The sequence below is a fragment of the Pleurodeles waltl genome, chromosome 4_2, assembly GCF_031143425.1.
Source record: "Pleurodeles waltl isolate 20211129_DDA chromosome 4_2, aPleWal1.hap1.20221129, whole genome shotgun sequence".
NCBI classification, from domain to species: domain Eukaryota; kingdom Metazoa; phylum Chordata; class Amphibia; order Caudata; family Salamandridae; genus Pleurodeles; species Pleurodeles waltl.
In genome coordinates, this window is record NC_090443.1 from 895,540,619 (window position 1) to 895,560,654 (window position 20,036).

A 20,036-nucleotide genomic window follows, 5' to 3' on the forward strand; every position below is an offset into this window, starting at 1 on the left:
CTTTTTAATGTGTGCAGGTTGGGAAGAAGAGGAAGAATTTGTTTTATCCCCACCCTCTGAAGAGTGTTTAAGATTTGAAGTGGGATCTTTGGTTTTACCCTTATCCCCATGCTTATCTTGAGATTTTTCACCATCTTTCTTCTTATTGCCATCTTTGTCACCCCCTGTATGAACTTTTCTGTTCACCCTTGTTCTGACCCATTTGTCTGCCTTCTTTCCCAATTCTTGGGGAGAGGTCAGATCAGAGTCTACCAGGTACTGGTGCAACAAATCAGACACACAATTATTAAGTATATGCTCTCTCAGGATTGTGTTATACAGGCTTTCATAATCAGTAACTTTACTGCCATGTAACCACCCCTCCAAGGCCTTCACTGAATGGTCAATGAAATCAACCCAGTCTTGTGAAGACTCCTTTTTGGTCTCTCTGAACTTTATCCTGTACTGTTCAGTGGTTAAGCCATAACCATCCAGGAGTGCATTCTTAAGAACTGTAAAATTATTGGCATCATTTTCTTTCACAGTAAGGAGCCTATCCCTACCTTTTCCACTAAATGATAGCCATAGGATAGCAGCCCACTGCCTTTGAGGGACATCCTGTACAACACAGGCCCTCTCAAGTGCAGCAAACCACTTGTTAATGTCATCCCCCTCCTTATAAGGGGGAACTATCTTGTGCAGATTCCTGGAATCATGCTCTTTTGCAGGATGACGATGGGGACTACTGCTGCTGCCACCATGGGTATCTAAACCCAACTTCTGTCTTTCCTTCTCTAATTCTAAAGACTGTCTATCCAAATCCAGCTGTTGCTTCTTGAGCTTCAGTCTGGTTTGTTCCACTCTCAATCTATTGAGCTCCCTTTCTAACAATCTGTCATCAGGGTGGGTGGGAGGGACATTTCTAGATACAGAGGTATGATGGGAATGAACAGAAGGAGACCTGTCCCTTACAGAGGGCACCCTAACAGCTTGGCTACCAGTATAATGTGAGAGCACACCATCAGTATGGTGTGATTCAACCTCTGTACCAACTATGCTAGACTGTCTAGTAATGGGCAGGCTGAGAAGTTTCTTTCCTGAACCTTTTCCTGGGGGAGTCCCTGGATCAGATTGAGAACCATTAGCTACTTTTTCACCAGATTTGGCACTTATGGCCTTATCCTGTACTCTAAGCATATTAATTAACAGTTCTAAGGAAGGATTCTTCCCTACACTCAAACCTCTCTCTATGCAGAGACTCCTTGCTCCTTTCCAGCTAAGGTGATCATATGCAAGTTTGGACAGTTCAACATTTTTGCCTGTGCCAGACATTTTTTAGAGAGAGTTAAAGTGATAGAAAAAGAGAAAAAAGTTTTCAGAACTTTTTGGAAAGACAGAAAAAACTTTAAAAACTTTTAAGAACTTTTTGAAAGTTTTAGAAGTACTTTTCAGCACTTAGAAAAGAGTGAAAAGAGGAAATGCAAAACTTTTTGGCTATGTGTATATACACTGACCTTGTTTTGTATATTTTTCTCTTCTGAAAAGTACAATGACAAGAGTGGTAAGTAGTCTCAAGCACTTATCCCACCACTGCACAACCAATGTAGGAGGCTGGACTGGCTTGTAGTGAGTACCAAGGGGTACTTGCACCTTGCACCAGGCCCAGTTATCCCTTATTAGTGTATAGGGTGTCTAGCAGCTTAGGCTGATAGATAATGGTAACTCAGCAGAGCAGCTTAGGCTGAACTAGGAGACGTGTGAAGCTACTACAGTACCACCTAGTGTCATATGCACAATATCATAAGAAAACACAATACACAGTTATACTAAAAATAAAGGTACTTTATTTTTATGACAATATGCCAAAGTATCTTAGAGTGTACCCTCAGTGAGAGGATAGGAAATATACACAAGATATATATACACAATAGCAAAAATATGCAGTATAGTCTTAGAAAACAGTGCAAACAATGTATAGTTACAATAGGATGCAATGGGGAAACATAGGGATAGGGGCAACACAAACCATATACTCCAGAAGTGGAATGCGAACCACGAATGGACCCCAAACCTATGTGACCTTGTAGAGGGTCGCTGGGACTATTAGAAAATAGTGAGAGTTAGAAAAATAACCCTCCCCAAGACCCTGAAAAGTGAGTGCAAAGTGCACTAAAGTTCCTCTAAGGACAAAATAGTCGTGTTAGAGGAATAATGCAGGAAAGACACAAACCAGCAATGCAACAACTGTGGATTTCCAATCTAGGGTACCTGTGGAACAAGGGGACCAAGTCCAAAAGTCACAAGCAAGTCGGAGATGGGCAGATGCCCAGGAAATGCCAGCTGCGGGTGCAAAGAAGCTTCGACTGGACAGAAGAAGCTGAGGTTTCTGCAGGAACGAAAAGGGCTAGAGACTTCCCCTTTGGTGGACGGATCCCTCTTGCCTTGGAGAGTCGTGCAGAAGTGTTTTCCCGCCGGAAGGACGCCAACAAACCTTGCTACACGCAAATCGTGCGTTTGGTGTTTTGTGGACGCTGCTGGGGCCCAGGAGGGACCAGGAGGTCGCAAATTGGACCTGAAGAGAGAGGGGACATCGAGCAAGACAAAGAGCCCTCACTGAAGCAGGTAGCACCCGGAGAAGTGCCAGAAACAGGCACTACGAGGATGCGTGAAACGGTGCTCGCCGAAGTTGCACAAAGGAGTCCCACGTCGCCGGAGACCAACTTAGAAAGTCGTGCAATGCAGGTTAGAGTGCCGTGGACCCAGGCTTGGCTGTGCACGAAGGATTTCCGCCGGAAGTGCACAGGGGCCGGAGTAGCTGCAAAGTCGCGGTTCCCAGCAATGCAGCCCAGCGAGGTGAGGCAAGGACTTACCTCCACCAAACTTGGGCTGAAGAGTCACTGGACTGTGGGGGTCACTTGGACAGCGTCGCTGGATTCGAGGGACCTCGCTCGTCGTGCTGAGAGGAGACCCAAGGGACCGGTAATGCAGCTTTTTGGTGCCTGCGGTTGCAGGGGGAAGATTCCGTCGACCCACGGGAGATTTCTTCGGAGCTTCTGGTGCAGAGAGGAGGCAGGCTACCCCCACAGCATGCACAAGCAGGAAAACAGTCGAGAAGGCGGCAGGATCAGCGTTACAGAGTTGCAGTAGTCGTCTTTGCTACTATGTTGCAGGTTTGCAGGCTTCCAGCGCGGTCAGCGGTCGATTCCTTATCAGAAGGTGAAGAGAGAGATGCAGAGGAACTCGGCTGAGCTCATGCATTCGTTATCTAAAGTTTCCCCAGAGACAGAGACCCTAAATAGCCAGAAAAGAGGGTTTGGCTACCTAGGAGAGAGGATAGGCTACTAACACCTGAAGGAGCCTATCAGCAGGAGTCTCTGACGTCACCTGGTGGCACTGGCCACTCAGAGCAGTCCAGTGTGCCAGCAGCACCTCTGTTTCCAAGATGGCAGAGGTCTGGAGCACACTGGAGGAGCTCTGGACACCTCCCAGGGGAGGTGCAGGTCAGGGGAGTGGTCACTCCCCTTTCCTTTGTCCAGTTTCGCGCCAGAGCAGGGGCTAAGGGGTCCCTGAACCGGTGCAGACTGGCTTATGCAGAATTGGGCACATCTGTGCCCAACAAAGCATTTCCAGAGGCTGGGGGAGGCTACTCCTCCCCTGCCTTCACACCATTTTCCAAAGGGAGAGGGTGTCACACCCTCTCTCTGAGGAAGTTCTTTGTCCTGCCATCCTGGGCCAGGCCTGGCTGGACCCCAGGAGGGCAGCTGCCTGTCTGAGGGGTTGGCAGCAGCAGCAGCTGCAGTGAAACCCCAGGAAGGGCAGTCTGGCAGTACCAGGGACTGTGCTACAGACCACTGGGATCATGGAATTGTACCAACAATGCCAGGATGGCATAGAGGGGGCAATTCCATGATCATAGACATGTTACATGGCCATATTCGGAGTTACCATGGTGAAGCTACATATAGGTAGTGACCTATATGTAGTGCACGCGTGTAATGGTGTCCCCGCACTCACAAAGTTCAGTGAATTGGCTCTGAACAATGTGGGGGCACCTTGGCTAGTGCCAGGGTGCCCTCACACTAAGTAACTTTGCACCTAACCTTTACCAGGTAAAGGTTAGACATATAGGTGACTTATAAGTTACTTAAGTGCAGTGTAAAATGGCTGTGAAATAACGTGGACGTTATTTCACTCAGGCTGCAGTGGCAGGCCTGTGTAAGAATTGTCAGAGCTCCCTATGGGTGGCAAAAGAAATGCTTCAGCCCATAGGGATCTCCTGGAACCCCAATACCCTCGGTACCTCAGTACCATATACTGGGGAATTATAAGGGTATTCCAGTAAGCCAATGTAAATTGGTAAAAATGGTCACTAGCCTGTTAGTGACAATTTGAAAGTAATGAGAGAGCATAACCACTGAGGTTCTGGTTAGCAGAGCCTCAGTGAGACAGTTAGGCACCACACAGGGAACATATACATGCACACCTATGAGCACTGGGGCCCTGTGTGACAGGGTCCCAGTGACACATACATATAGGCCACAAACCTATGAGCACTGGGGTCCTGACCAGCAGGATCCCAGTGACACATAACAACCATACTGAAAACATGGTGTTTTCACTATGAGCACTGAGGCCTGGCTATCAGGATCCCAGTGAGACAGTGAAAACAGTGACAAACACCCTGACATACACTCACAAACAGGCCAAAAGTGGGGGTAACAAGGCTAGAAAGAGGCTACCTTCTCACACAACCCCAACCACAGGCAGTGGAATAAGGGGTGCCTTTGGGGTGCCACCTGTCTTGCCACTGGCTTGACAGGTTTCACAGGACTTACAAAACTCTTTTGTGTCCTCAGACATTGTAGGCCAATGAAACAAGGGAACAAGCCTGTCCCAAGTTTTCATTTGTCCCACATGTCCAGCTAGGGGAATGTTGTGTGCTAGAGTTAGGAGGAACTTTCTGTACTCCTGAGGAATCACTAACCTCCTGGCAGTTCCAGGTTTAGGATCCCTTGCTTCAGTGTACAAGAGGTTGTCCTCCCAGTAAACTCTGTGAGAGTCACTGACATCCCCATTAGCCTGTTTGACAGCTTGCTGTCTTAGACCCTCTAGTGTGGGACAGGTTTGCTGTGCCACACTCAGCTCCTCCCTGGCAGGCCCCCCTTCACCCAAAAGCTCAGCAGTGTCTGCTTCCAGCTCCTCTGGTGTAGGTTCTGCACAGGGTGGAAATTCTTCTTCCTCAGAAGTAGAATCCACTGTAGAGGGAGGGATAGTAGGAAGTGGTTTACTTCTACTAGCCCTAGCTTTAGGGAGCACTTGGTCCATTGTTCCAGGATCCAAGCTACCCTGTCCTTTTTGCTTTTTGGCCTGAGCCCTGGTTAAAGCAAAAATATGCCCTGGGATGCCCAGCATTGCTGCATGGGCCTCCAACTCCACATCTGACCAAGCTGATGTCTCCAAATCATTTCCTAGTAGACAGTCTACAGGTAAATCTGTGGCTACCATAACTTTCTTTGGACCAGTAACCCCCCCCAGTTGAGATTTACAACAGCCATGGGGTGGCTAAGTGTGTTGTTGTGAGCATCGGTTACTTGGTACTGGTGACCAAGTAGGTGTTGTTCAGGGTGGACCAGTTTCTCTATGACCATAGTCACACTGGCTCCAGTGTCCCCGTAGGCCTGAACCTCAAAACCATTTATTAGGGGTAGCTGCTTGTACTTATCCATATTAAGGGGACAAGCAACTAAGGTGGCTAAATCAATAGCCCCCTCAGAGACTAACACAGCCTCTGTGGTCTCCCTAGCAAGACCAACCCCAACTAAGTTACTAAAAGTGAGCCCAGCTACTCCCTTGGATTGGCTATTAGTAGGTTTGCTCCCACCACCACTGCTATTAGTAGGGACACTAGGTGTAGCAGTAGGGGTTGTAGTGGTAGGAGGCTTGGTGCTTTTCTTTGGACAACTGGGATCTGTTCTCCAATGGCCTTTTACTTTACATAAATAGCACCATGGTTTCTTTTCTTTGTTTTGATTAAAAGAGGATTTGGGCCCACCACCCCCACCAGAGTGTTTTTGTTGGCCTGATGAAGACTCATTTTTAGATTTGTCCCCACCCTTGTCAGAAGACTTACCATCCTTCTTTTTGTTGCCATCTTTGTCACCCCCTGTATGAACTTTTCTGTTCACCCTTGTTCTGACCCATTTGTCTGCCTTCTTTCCCAATTCTTGGGGAGAGGTCAGATCAGAGTCCACCAAGTACTGGTGCAACAAATCAGACACACAATTATTAAGAATATGCTCTCTCAGGATCAAGTTATACAGGCTGTCATAATCAGTAACTTTACTGCCATGTAACCACCCCTCCAAGGCTTTCACTGAATGGTCAATGAAATCAACCCAGTCTTGTGAAGACTCCTTTTTGGTCTCTCTGAACTTTATCCTGTATTGTTCAGTGGTTAAGCCATAACCACCCAGGAGTGCATTCTTAAGAACTGTAAAATTATTGGCATCACTTTCTTTCACAGTAAGGAGCCTATCCCTACCTTTTCCACTAAATGATAGCCATAGGATAGCAGCCCACTGCCTTTGAGGGACATCCTGTACAGCACAGGCCCTCTCAAGTGCAGCAAACCACTTGTTAATGTCATCCCCCTCCTTATAAGGGGGAACTATCTTGTGCAGATTCCTGGAATCATGCTCTTTTGCAGGATGACTATGGGGAATACTGCTGCTGCCACCATGGATTTCTAAACCCAATTTCTGTCTTTCCTTCTCTAGTTCTAAAGACTGTCTATCCAAATCCAGCTGTTGCTTTTTAAGCTTCAGTCTGGTTTGTTCCACCCTCAACTTATTGAGTTCCCTTTCTAACAATCTGTTATCAGGGTTGGTGGGAGGGACATTCCTAGACACAGAGGTATGATGGGAATGAACAGAAGGAGACCTGTCCCTTACAAAGGGCACCCTAACAGCTTGGCTGACAGTGTAATGTAAGAGCACACCATCTATATGATGTGACTCCACCTCAGTACCAACTATGCTAGACTGTCTAGTAATGGGCAGGCTAAGAAGTTTCTTTCCTGAATCTTTTCCTGGGGGAGTCCCTGGATCAGATTGGGAACCATTAGCTACTTTTTCAACAGATGGGGCACTTTTTGCCTTATCTTGTTCTCTAAGCATGTTAAGTAACAATTCCAAGGAAGGATTCCTCCCTACACTCAAACCTCTCTCTATGCAGAGACTCCTTGCTCCTTTCCAGCTAAGGTGATCATATGCAAGTTTGGACAGATCAACATTTTGGCCTGTGCCAGACATTTTTTGGAGAGAGTTAAAGTGATAGAAAAAGAGAAAAAAGTTTGTCAGAGCCTTTTAGAAAGACAGAAAAAAAAACTTTTTAAACTTTTAAGAACTTTTTGAAAGTTTAGAACTACTTTTCAGCACTTAGAAAAGAGTGAAAAGAGGAAATGCAAAACTTTTTAGCTATGTGTACACACACTGAACTTGTTTTGTATATTTTTCTCTTATGAAAAGTACAATGACAAGAGTGGTATGTAGCCTCAAAGCACTTATCCCACCGCTGCACAACCAATGTAGGAGGCTGGACTGGCTTGTAGTAGGTACCTAGGGGTACTTGCACCTTGCACCAGGCCCAGTTATCCCTTATTAGTGTATAGGGTGTCTAGCAGCATAGGCTGATAGATAATGGTAGCTTAGCAGAGCAGCTTAGGCTGAACTAGGAGACGTGTGAAGCTCCTACAGTACCACTTAGTGTCATATGCACAATACCATAAGAAAACACAATACATAGTTATACTAAAAATAAAGGTACTTTATTTTTATGACAATATGCCAAAGTATCTTAGAGTGTACCCTCAGTGAGAGGATAGGAAATATACACAAGATATATGTACACAATACCAAAAATATGCAGTATAGTCTTAGAAAACAGTGCAAACAATGTATAGTTACAATAGGATGCAATGGGGACACATAGGGATGGGGCAACACAAACCATATACTCCAAAAGTGGAATGCGACCCACGAATGGACCCCAAACCTATGTGACCTTGTAGAGGGTCGCTGGGACTATTAGAAAATAGTGAGGGTTAGAAAAATAGCCCACCCCAAGACCCTGAAAAGTGAGTGCAAAGTGCACTAAAGTTCCCCAAAGGACATAGAAGTCGTGAAAGGGGAATTCTGCAGGAAAGACACAAACCAGCAATGCAACAACGATGGATTTCCAGTCGAGGGTACCTGTGGAACAAGGGGACCAAGTCCAAAAGTCACAAGCAAGTCGGAGATGGGCAGATGCCCAGGAAATGCCAGCTGTGGGTGCAAAGAAGCTTCTACTGTACAGAAGAAGGTTAGGTTTCTGCAGGAACGACAAGGGCTAGAGACTTCCCCTTTGGAGGACGGATCCCTCACGCCATGGAGAGTCGTGCAGAAGTGTTTTCCCGCCGAAAGACCGCCAACAAGCCTTGCTAGCTGCAAATCGTGCGGTAAGCGTTTTTGGACGCTGCTGTGGCCCAGGAGGGACCAGGATGTCGCAAATTGCGTCAGGAGACAGAGGGGACGTCGAGCAAGACAAGGAGCCCTCTCAGCAGCAGGTAGCACCCGGAGAAGTGCCAGAAACAGGCACTACGAGGATGCATGAAACGGTGCTCACCCGAAGTTACACAAAGGAGTCCCACGTCGCCAGAGACCAACTTAGAAAGTCGTGCAATGCAGGTTAGAGTGCCGTGGACCAAGGCTTGGCTGTGCACAAAGGATTTCCGCCGGAAGTGCACAGAGGCCAGAGTAGCTGCAAAAGTCGCGGTTCCCAGCAATGCAGTCTGGTGTGGGGAGGCAAGGACTTACCTCCACCAAACTTGGACTGAAGAGTCACTGGACTGTGAGGGTCACTTGGACACAGTTGCTGGATTCGAGGGACCTCGCTCGTCGTGCTGAGAGGAGACCCAAGGGACCAGTGATGCAGTTCTTTGGTGCCTGCGGTTGCAGGGGGACAATTCCGTCGACCCGCGGGAGATTTCTTCGGAGCTTCTAGTGCAGAGAGGAGGCAGACTACCCCCACAGCATGCACCACCAGGAAAACAGTCGAGAAGGGGGCAGGATCAGCGTTACAGAGTTGCAGTAGTCGTCTTAGCTACTTTGTTGCAGGTTTGCAGGCTTCCAGCGCGGTCAGCAGTCGATTCCTTGGCAGAAGGTGAAGAAAGAGATGCAGAGGAACTCGGATGAGCTCTTGCATTCGTTATCTAAAGTTTCCCCAGAGACAGAGACCCTAAATAGCCAGAAAAGAGGGTTTGGCTACTTAGGAGAGAGGATAGGCTAGCAACACCTGAAGGAGCCTATCACAAGGAGTCTCTGACGTCACCTGGTGGCACTGGCCACTCAGAGCAGTCCAGTGTGCCAGCAGCACCTCTGTTTCCAAGATGACAGAGGTCTGGAGCACACTGGAGGAGCTCTTGACACCTCCCAGGGGAGGTGCAGGTCAGGGGAGTGGTCACTCCCCTTTCCTTTGTCCAGTTTCGCGCCAGAGCAGGGCTAAGGGGTCCCCTGAACCGGTGTAGACTGGCTTATGCAGAATTGGGCACATCTGTGCCCAAGAAAGCATTTCCAGAGGCTGGGGGAGGCTACTCCTCCCCTGCCTTCACACCATTTTCCAAAGGGAGAGGGTGTAACACCCTCTCTCAGAGGAAGTCCTTTGTTCTGCCATCCTGGGACAAGCCTGGCTTGACCCCAGGAGGGCAGAAACCTGTCTGAGGGGTTGGCAGCAGCAGCAGCTGCAGTGAAACCCCAGGAAAGGCAGTTTGGCAGTACCAGGGTCTGTGCTACAGACCACTGGGATCATGGGATTGTGCCAACTATGCCAGGATGGCATAGAGGGGGCAATTCCATGATCATAGACATGTTACATGGCCATATTCGGAGTTACCATTGTGAAGCTACATATAGGTAGTGACCTATATGTAGTGCACGCGTGTAATGGTGTCCCCGCACTCACAAAGTCCGGGGAATTGGCCCTGAACAATGTGGGGGCACCTTGGCTAGTGCCAGGGTGCCCTCACACTAAGTAACTTTGCACCTAACCTTTACCAGGTAAAGGTTAGACATATAGGTGACTTATAAGTTACTTAAGTGCAGTGTAAAATGGCTGTGAAATAACGTGGACGTTATTTCACTCAGGCTGCAGTGGCAGGCCTGTGTAAGAATTGTCAGAGCTCCCTATGGGTGGCAAAAGAAATGCTGCAGCCCATAGGGATCTCCTGGAACCCCAATACCCTGGGTACCTCAGTACCATATACTAGGGAATTATAAGGGTGTTCCAGTAAGCCAATGTAAATTGGTAAAATTGGTCACTAGCCTGTTAGTGACAATTTAGAAAGAAATGAGAGATCATAACCACTGAGGTTCTGATTAGCAGAGCCTCAGTGAGACAGTTAGTCACTACACAGGTAACACATTCAGGCACACTTATGAGCACTGGGGCCCTGGATACCAGGGTCCCAGTGACACATACAACTAAAACAACATATATACAGTGAAAAATGGGGGTAACATGCCAGGCAAGATGGTACTTTCCTACAGCGTCACAATGGTAACTCCGAACATGGCCATGTAACATGATCCCCCGAGTCTCTAGCACAGACCCGGGTACTGCCAAACTGCCTTTCCCGGGGTTTCACTGCAGCTGCTGCTGCTGCCAACCCCTCAGACAGGTTTCTGCCCTCCTGGGGTCCAGCCAGGCCTGGCCCAGGAAGGCAGAACAAAGGACTTCCTCAGAGATAGGGTGTTACACCCTCTCCCTTTGGAAAAAGGTGTCAGGGATGGGGAGGAGTAGCCTCCCCCAGCCTCTGTAAATGCTTTGATGGGCACAGATGGTGCCCATCTCTGCATAAGCCAATCTACACCGGTTCAGGGATCCCCCAGCCCTGCTCTGGCGTGAAACTAGACAAAGGAAAGGGGAGTGACCACTCCCCTGATCTGCACCTCCCAGGGGAGGTGCCCAGAGCTCCTCCAGCGTGCCCCAGACCTCTGCCATCTTGGATTCAGAGGTGTGCTGGCACACTGGACAGCTCTGAGTGGCCAGGGCCAGCAGGTGACGTCAGAGACTCCTTCTGATAGGCTCTTGCCTGTGTTACTAGCCTATCCTCCTTCCTAAGTAGCCAAACCTCCTTTTCTGGCTATTTAGGGTCTCTGCTTTGGGGAATTCTTCAGATACCGAATGTAAGAGCTCATTAGAGTTCCTCTGCATCTCCCTCTTCACCTTCTGCCAAAGGATCGACCGCTGACTGCTCAGGACACCAGCAAAACCGCAACAAAGTAGCAAAGACGACTACTGCAATCTTGTATCGCTTCATCCTGCCGGCTTTCTCGACTATTTCCTGGTGGTGCATGCTCTGGGGGTAGCCTGCCTCCTTCTTGCACCAGGAGCTCTGAAGAAATCTCCCGTGGGTCGACGGAATCTTCCCCCTGCAACCGCAGGCAACAAAAGACTGCATCACCGGTCCTCTGGGTCCCCTCTCAGTACGACGAGCGTGGTCCCTGGAAGTCAGCAACTCTGTCCAAGTGACTACCACAGTCCAGTGACTCTTCAGTCCAAGTTTGGTGGAGGTAAGTCCTTGCCTCCCCACGCTAGACTGCATTGCTGGGTACCGTGTGCTTTGCAGCTGCTCCGGCTGCTGTGCACTCTTCCAGGATTTCCTTTGTGCACAGCCAAGCCTGGGTCCCCGACACTCTAACCTGCAGTGCACAACCTTCTGAGTTGTCCTCCGGCATCGTGGGACTCCCTTTTCTGACTTCGGGTGGACTCCGGTTCACTCATCTTCCAAGTGCCTGTTCAGGTACTTCTGCGGGTGCTGCCTGCTTCTGTGAGGGCTCCCTGACTTGCTGGGCGCACCCTCTGTCTCCTCATCCAAGTGGCGACATCCTGGTTCCTCCTGGGCCAAAGCAGCACCTACAAACCCTAACCGCGATCCTGGCAGCTAGCAAGGCTTGTTTGCGGTCTTTCTGCGTGGGAACACCTCTGCAAGCTTCTTCACGACGTGGGACATCCATACTCCAAAGGGGAAGTTCCTAGTCCTCTTTGTTCTTGCAGAAACCAAAGCTTCTTCCATCCGGTGGCCTCTTCTTTGCACCCTCAGCTGGCATTTCCTGGGCATCTGCCCACTCTCGACATTGTCGCGACTCTTGGACTTGGTCCCCTTGTTTCACAGGTACTCAGGTCCGGAAATCCACTGTTGTTGCTTTGCTGGTGTTGGTCTTCCTTGCAGAAACCCCACTATCACGACTTCTGTGCTCTCTGGGGGTTATAGGTGCACTTTGCACCTACTTTTCACGGTCTTGGGGTGGGCTATTTTTCTAACCCTCACTGTTTTCTTACAGTCCCAGCGACCCTCTACAAGCTCACATAGGTTTGGGGTCCATTCGTGGTTCGCATTCCACTTTTGGAGTATATGGTTTGTGTTGCCCACAAACCTATGTGCTCCTATTGTAATCTACTGTAACTTTACATTGCTTGCATTACTTCCTTTTGCTATTACTGCATGTTTTTGGTATTGTGTACATATATCTTGTGTATATTTGGCATCCTCATATTGAGGGTACTCACTGAGATACTTTTGGCATATTGTCATAAAAATAAAGTGCCTTTATTTTTAGTATATCTGTGTACTGTGTTTTCTTATGATATTGTGCCTATGACACCAGTGGTATAGTAGGAGCTTTGCATGTCTCCTAGTTCAGCCTAAGCTGCTCTGCTATAGCTACCTTCTATCAGCCTAAGCTGCTAGAAACACCTCTTCTACACTAATAAGGGATAACTGGACCTGGTACAGAGTGTAAGTACCTCTTGGTACCCACTACAAGCCAGGCCAGCCTCCTACACGACCGTGGCGGAAACCGCCAACAAAGACAGCCACTTTAACACTCCGACCGCCATGGCGGTACAAACAAACAGCGCAGCGGTCACCGCCAACAGATAGGTGGGAGACAATGTACCGCCCACACTATTATGACAAGCCAATCCGCCACCTTTTCCAGGGCGGATTCACCGTGGATAAAAACACTGCGGAAACAGGAGTCCCGAAAGGAAAACGCTCACCTCTACACACCCCACGAGGAACGAGGACACCATGGACCCGGGACTCCAAATTCTACCTGCAATAGTCTTCTTGCTCCTCTACCAGGAGCACGAACGCCGGCGGCGAAGACCACGGTGAGTATTGAACCTACGACACAGGGGAGGGGGAGGCAAAAAACAGGGGGACACACACGCAACACCCCCACCCTCACCCACTACAACACACACACTAATGCATATCAATACATCACAATTACACCCCCCAAACCCCCTGGAAGAATGCAAAGACAATAGAAAATGAGTGTAACCATTGTAATATATTAAAAGCAAGTAGGCAGAAATATATATATACACCATGTACATAATATATACCAAGCATAGTAGTCCAGGTAGTGCTCTAAGAAACTCAATGGAACACTGGGACCACATGGTATGGGCGAGGCCCACACAAGATCCCCCACCATGACGGGGAGAACACTGCAGGGGCATCAGAGAGCAACTAAACAGGCACCTCAGGGGAGGGAAAAGGGGGGCACCTCAGCCGCTTGAGTGCACAACGCCAAATCCACGAGGGGGCCACATGCCCACTGTTGAATCCTGGGGAGTGCAAAGCCACAGTCTCTCAAGTCTCTACAGTGGGTGGGTTGCCCGCTGTTCAATCCTGGGGAGTGCAAAGCCACAGTCTCTCAAGTCTCTACAGTGGGTGGTTTGCCCACTGTTCAATCCTGGGGAGTGCAAAGCCACAGTCTCTCAAGTCTCTACAGTGGGTGGATGTAGGAGGCTGGACTGGCTTGTAGTGAGTACCAAGGGGTACTTGCACCTTGCACCAGGCCCAGTGATCCCTTATTAGTGTATAGGGTGTCTAGCAGCTTAGGCTGATAGATAATGGTAGCTTAGCAGAGCAGCTTAGGCTGAACTAGGAGACGTGTGAAGCTACTACAGTACCACCTAGTGTCATATGCACAATATCATAAGAAAACACAATACACAGTTATACTAAAAATAAAGGTACTTTATTTTTATGACAATATGCCAAAGTATCTTAGAGTGTACCCTCAGTGAGAGGATAGGAAATATACACAAGATATATATACACAATAGCAAAAATATGCAGTATAGTCTTAGAAAACAGTGCAAACAATGTATAGTTACAATAGGATGCAATGGGGACACATAGGGATAGGGGCAACACAAACCATATACTCCAAAAGTGGAATGCGAACCACGAATGGACCCCAAACCTATGTGACCTTGTAGAGGGTCGCTGGGACTATTAGAAAATAGTGAGAGTTAGAAAAATAACCCTCCCCAAGACCCTGAAAAGTGAGTGCAAAGTGCACTAAAGTTCCCCTAAGGACAAAGAAGTCGTGTTAGAGGAATAATGCATGAAAGACACAAACCAACAATGCAACAACTGTGGATTTCCAATCTAGGGTACCTGTGGAACAAGGGGACCAAGTCCAAAAGTCACAAGCAAGTCGGAGATGGGCATATGCCCAGGAAAAGCCAGCTGTGGATGCAAAGAAGCTTCTACTGGACAGAAGAAGCTGAGGTTTCTGCAGGAACGAAAAGGGCTAGAGACTTCCCCTTTGGTGGACGGATCCCTCTCGCCGTGGAGAGTCGTGCAGAAGGGTTTTCCCACTGAAAGAACGCCAATAAGCCTTGCTAGCTGCAAATCGTGCGGTTAGCGTTTTTGGACGCTGCTGTGGCCCTGGAGGGACCAGGAGGTCGCAAATTGGACCAGGAGAGAGAGGGGACGTCGAGCAAGACAAGGAGCCCTCTCAGCAGCAGGTAGCACCCGGAGAAGTGCCAGAAACAGGCACTACGAGGATGCGTGAAATGGTGCTCACCCGAAGTTACACAAAGGAGTCCCACGTCGCCGGAGACCAACTTAGAAAGTCGTGCAATGCAGGTTAGAGTGCCGTGGACCCAGGCTTGGCTGTGCACGAAGGATTTCCGCCGGAAGTGCACAGGGGCCGGAGTAGCTGCAAAAGTCGCGGTTCTCAGCAATGCAGTCTAGCGAGGTGAGGCAAGGACTTACCTCCACCAAACTTGGACTGAAGAGTCACTGGACTGTGGGAGTCACTTGGACAGAGTTGCTGGATTCGAGGGACCTCGCTCGTCGTGCTGAGAGGAGACCCAAGGGACCGGTAATACAGCTTTTTGGTGCCTGCGGTTGCAGGGGGAAGATTCCGTCGACCCATGGGAGATTTCTTCGGAGCTTCTAGTGCAGAGAGGAGGCAGACTACCCCCACAGCATGCACCACCAGGAAAACAGTCGAGAAGGGGGCAGGATCAGCGTTACAGAGTTGCAGTAGTCGTCTTAGCTACTTTGTTGCAGGTTTGCAGGCTTCCAGCGCGGTCAGCAGTCGATTCCTTGGCAGAAGGTGAAGAAAGAGATGCAGAGGAACTCGGATGAGCTCTTGCATTCGTTATCTAAAGTTTCCCCAGAGACAGAGACCCTAAATAGCCAGAAAAGAGGGTTTGGCTACTTAGGAGAGAGGATAGGCTAGCAACACCTGAAGGAGCCTATCACAAGGAGTCTCTGACGTCACCTGGTGGCACTGGCCACTCAGAGCAGTCCAGTGTGCCAGCAGCACCTCTGTTTCCAAGATGGCAGAGGTCTGGAGCACACTGGAGGAGCTCTGGACACCTCCCAGGGGAGGTGCAGGTCAGGGGAGTGGTCACTCCCCTTTCCTTTGTCCAGTTTCGCGCCAGAGCAGGGCTAAGGGGTCCCCTGAACCGGTGTAGACTGGCTTATGCAGAATTGGGCACATCTGTGCCCAAGAAAGCATTTCCAGAGGCTGGGGGAGGCTACTCCTCCCCTGCCTTCACACCATTTTCCAAAGGGAGAGGGTGTAACACCCTCTCTCAGAGGAAGTCCTTTGTTCTGCCATCCTGGGACAAGCCTGGCTTGACCCCAGGAGGGCAGAAACCTGTCTGAGGGGTTGGCAGCAGCAGCAGCTGCAGTGAAACCCCAGGAAAGGCAGTTTGGCAGTACCAGGGTCTGTGCTACAGACCACTGGGATCATGGGATTGTGCCAACTATGCCAGGATGGCATAGGGGGGGCAATTCAATGATCATAGACATGTTACATGGCCATATTCGGAGTTACCATTGTGAAGCTACATATAGGTAGTGACCTATATGTAGTGCACGCGTGTAATGGTGTCCCCGCACTCACAAAGTTCAGGGAATTGGCTCTGAACAATGTGGGGGCACCTTGGCTAGTGCCAGGGTGCCCTCACACTAAGTAACTTTGCACCTAACCTTTACCAGGTAAAGGTTAGACATATAGGTGACTTATAAGTTACTTAAGTGCAGTGTAAAATGGCTGTGAAATAACGTGGACGTTATTTCACTCAGGCTGCAGTGGCAGGCCTGTGTAAGAATTGTCAGAGCTCCCTATGGGTGGCAAAAGAAATGCTGCAGCCCATAGGGATCTCCTGGAACCCCAATACCCTGGGTACCTCAGTACCATATACTAGGGAATTATAAGGGTGTTCCAGTAAGCCAATGTAAATTGGTAAAATTGGTCACTAGCCTGTTAGTGACAATTTAGAAAGAAATGAGAGAGCATAACCACTGAGGTTCTGATTAGCAGAGCCTCAGTGAGACAGTTAGTCACTACACAGGTAACACATTCAGGCACACTTATGAGCACTGGGGCCCTGGTGAACAGGGTCCCAGTGACACATACAACTAAAACAACATATATACAGTGAAAAATGGGGGTAACATGCCAGGCAAGATGGTACTTTCCTACAGTGGATGCCCACTGCCATATCCTGGGGAGTGCAAAGCCACAGTCTCTCAAGTCTCTACAGTGGGTGGGTTGTCCACTGTTCATTCCTGGGGAGTGCAAAGCCACAGTCTCTCAAGTCTCTACAGTGGGTGGTTTGCCCACTGTTCAATCCTGGGGAGTGCAAAGCCACAGTCTCTCAAGTCTCTACAGTGGGTGGATGTAGGAGGCTGGACTGGCTTGTAGTGAGTACCAAGGGGTACTTGCACCTTGCACCAGGCCCAGTGATCCCTTATTAGTGTATAGGGTGTCTAGCAGCTTAGGCTGATAGATAATGGTAGCTTAGCAGAGCAGCTTAGGCTGAACTAGGAGACGTGTGAACCTACTACAGTACCACCTAGTGTCATATGCACAATATCATAAGAAAACACAATACACAGTTATACTAAAAATAAAGGTACTTTATTTTTATGACAATATGCCAAAGTATCTTAGAGTGTACCCTCAGTGAGAGGATAGGAAATATACACAAGATATATATACACAATAGCAAAAATATGCAGTATAGTCTTAGAAAACAGTGCAAACAATGTATAGTTACAATAGGATGCAATGGGGACACATAGGGATAGGGGCAACACAAACCATATACTCCAAAAGTGGAATGCGAACCACGAATGGACCCCAAACCTATGTGACCTTGTAGAGGGTCGCTGGGACTATTAGAAAATAGTGAGAGTTAGAAAAATAACCCTCCCCAAGACCCTGAAAAGTGAGTGCAAAGTGCACTAAAGTTCCCCTAAGGACAAAGAAGTCGTGTTAGAGGAATAATGCAGGAAAGACACAAACCAACAATGCAACAACTGTGGATTTCCAATCTAGAGTACCTGTGGAACAAGGGGACCAAGTCCAAAAGTCACAAGCAAGTCGGAGATGGGCATATGCCCAGGAAATGCCAGCTGTGGATGCAAAGAAGCTTCTACTGGACAGAAGAAGCTGAGGTTTCTGCAGGAACGAAAAGGGCTAGAGACTTCCCCTTTGGTGGACGGATCCCTCTTGCCGTGGAGAGTCGTGCAGAAGTGTTTTCCCGCTGAAAGAACGCCAATAAGCCTTGCTAGCTGCAAATCGTGCGGTTAGCATTTTTGGACGCTGCTGTGGCCCTGGAGGGACCAGGAGGTCGCAAATTGGACCAGGAGAGAGAGGGGACGTCGAGCAAGACAAGGAGCCCTCTCAGCAGCAGGTAGCACCCGGAGAAGTGCCAGAAACAGGCACTACGAGGATGCGTGAAATGGTGCTCACCCGAAGTTACACAAAGGAGTCCCACGTCGCCGGAGACCAACTTAGAAAGTCGTGCAATGCAGGTTAGAGTGCCGTGGACCCAGGCTTGGCTGTGCATGAAGGATTTCCGCCGGAAGTGCACAGGGGCCGGAGTAGCTGCAAAAGTCGCGGTTCCCAGCAATGCAGTCTAGCGAGGTGAGGCAAGGACTTACCTCCACCAAACTTGGACTGAAGAGTCACTGGACTGTGGGAGTCACTTGGACAGAGTTGCTGGATTCGAGGGACCTCGCTCGTCGTGCTGAGAGGAGACCCAAGGGACCGGTAATACAGCTTTTTGGTGCCTGCGGTTGCAGGGGGAAGATTCCGTCGACCCACGGGAGATTTCTTCGGAGCTTCTAGTGCAGAGAGGAGGCAGACTACCCCCACAGCATGCACCACCAGGAAAACAGTCGAGAAGGGGGCAGGATCAGCGTTACAGAGTTGCAGTAGTCGTCTTAGCTACTTTGTTGCAGGTTTGCAGGCTTCCAGCGCGGTCAGCAGTCGATTCCTTGGCAGAAGGTGAAGAAAGAGATGCAGAGGAACTCGGATGAGCTCTTGCATTCGTTATCTAAAGTTTCCCCAGAGACAGAGACCCTAAATAGCCAGAAAAGAGGGTTTGGCTACTTAGGAGAGAGGATAGGCTAGCAACACCTGAAGGAGCCTATCACAAGGAGTCTCTGACGTCACCTGGTGGCACTGGCCACTCAGAGCAGTCCAGTGTGCCAGCAGCACCTCTGTTTCCAAGATGACAGAGGTCTGGAGCACACTGGAGGAGCTCTTGACACCTCCCAGGGGAGGTGCAGGTCAGGGGAGTGGTCACTCCCCTTTCCTTTGTCCAGTTTCGCGCCAGAGCAGGGCTAAGGGGTCCCCTGAACCGGTGTAGACTGGCTTATGCAGAATTGGGCACATCTGTGCCCAAGAAAGCATTTCCAGAGGCTGGGGGAGGCTACTCCTCCCCTGCCTTCACACCATTTTCCAAAGGGAGAGGGTGTAACACCCTCTCTCAGAGGAAGTCCTTTGTTCTGCCATCCTGGGACAAGCCTGGCTTGACCCCAGGAGGGCAGAAACCTGTCTGAGGGGTTGGCAGCAGCAGCAGCTGCAGTGAAACCCCAGGAAAGGCAGTTTGGCAGTACCAGGGTCTGTGCTACAGACCACTGGGATCATGGGATTGTGCCAACTATGCCAGGATGGCATTGAGGGGGCAATTCCATGATCATAGACATGTTACATGGCCATATTCGGAGTTACCATTGTGAAGCTACATATAGGTAGTGACCTATATGTAGTGCACGCGTGTAATGGTGTCCCCGCACTCACAAAGTCCGGGGAATTGGCCCTGAACAATGTGGGGGCACCTTGGCTAGTGCCAGGGTGCCCTCACACTAAGTAACTTTGCACCTAACCTTTACCAGGTAAAGGTTAGACATATAGGTGACTTATAAGTTACTTAAGTGCAGTGTAAAATGGCTGTGAAATAACGTGGACGTTATTTCACTCAGGCTGCAGTGGCAGGCCTGTGTAAGAATTTTCAGAGCTCCCTATGGGTGGCAAAAGAAATGCTGCAGCCCATAGGGATCTCCTGGAACCCCAATACCCTGGGTACCTCAGTACCATATACTAGGGAATTATAAGGGTGTTCCAGTAAGCCAATGTAAATTGGTAAAATTGGTCACTAGCCTGTTAGTGACAATTTAGAAAGAAATGAGAGATCATAACCACTGAGGTTCTGATTAGCAGAGCCTCAGTGAGACAGTTAGTCACTACACAGGTAACACATTCAGGCACACTTATGAGCACTGGGGCCCTGGATACCAGGGTCCCAGTGACACATACAACTAAAACAACATATATACAGTGAAAAATGGGGGTAACATGCCAGGCAAGATGGTACTTTCCTACAGCGTCACAATGGTAACTCCGAAC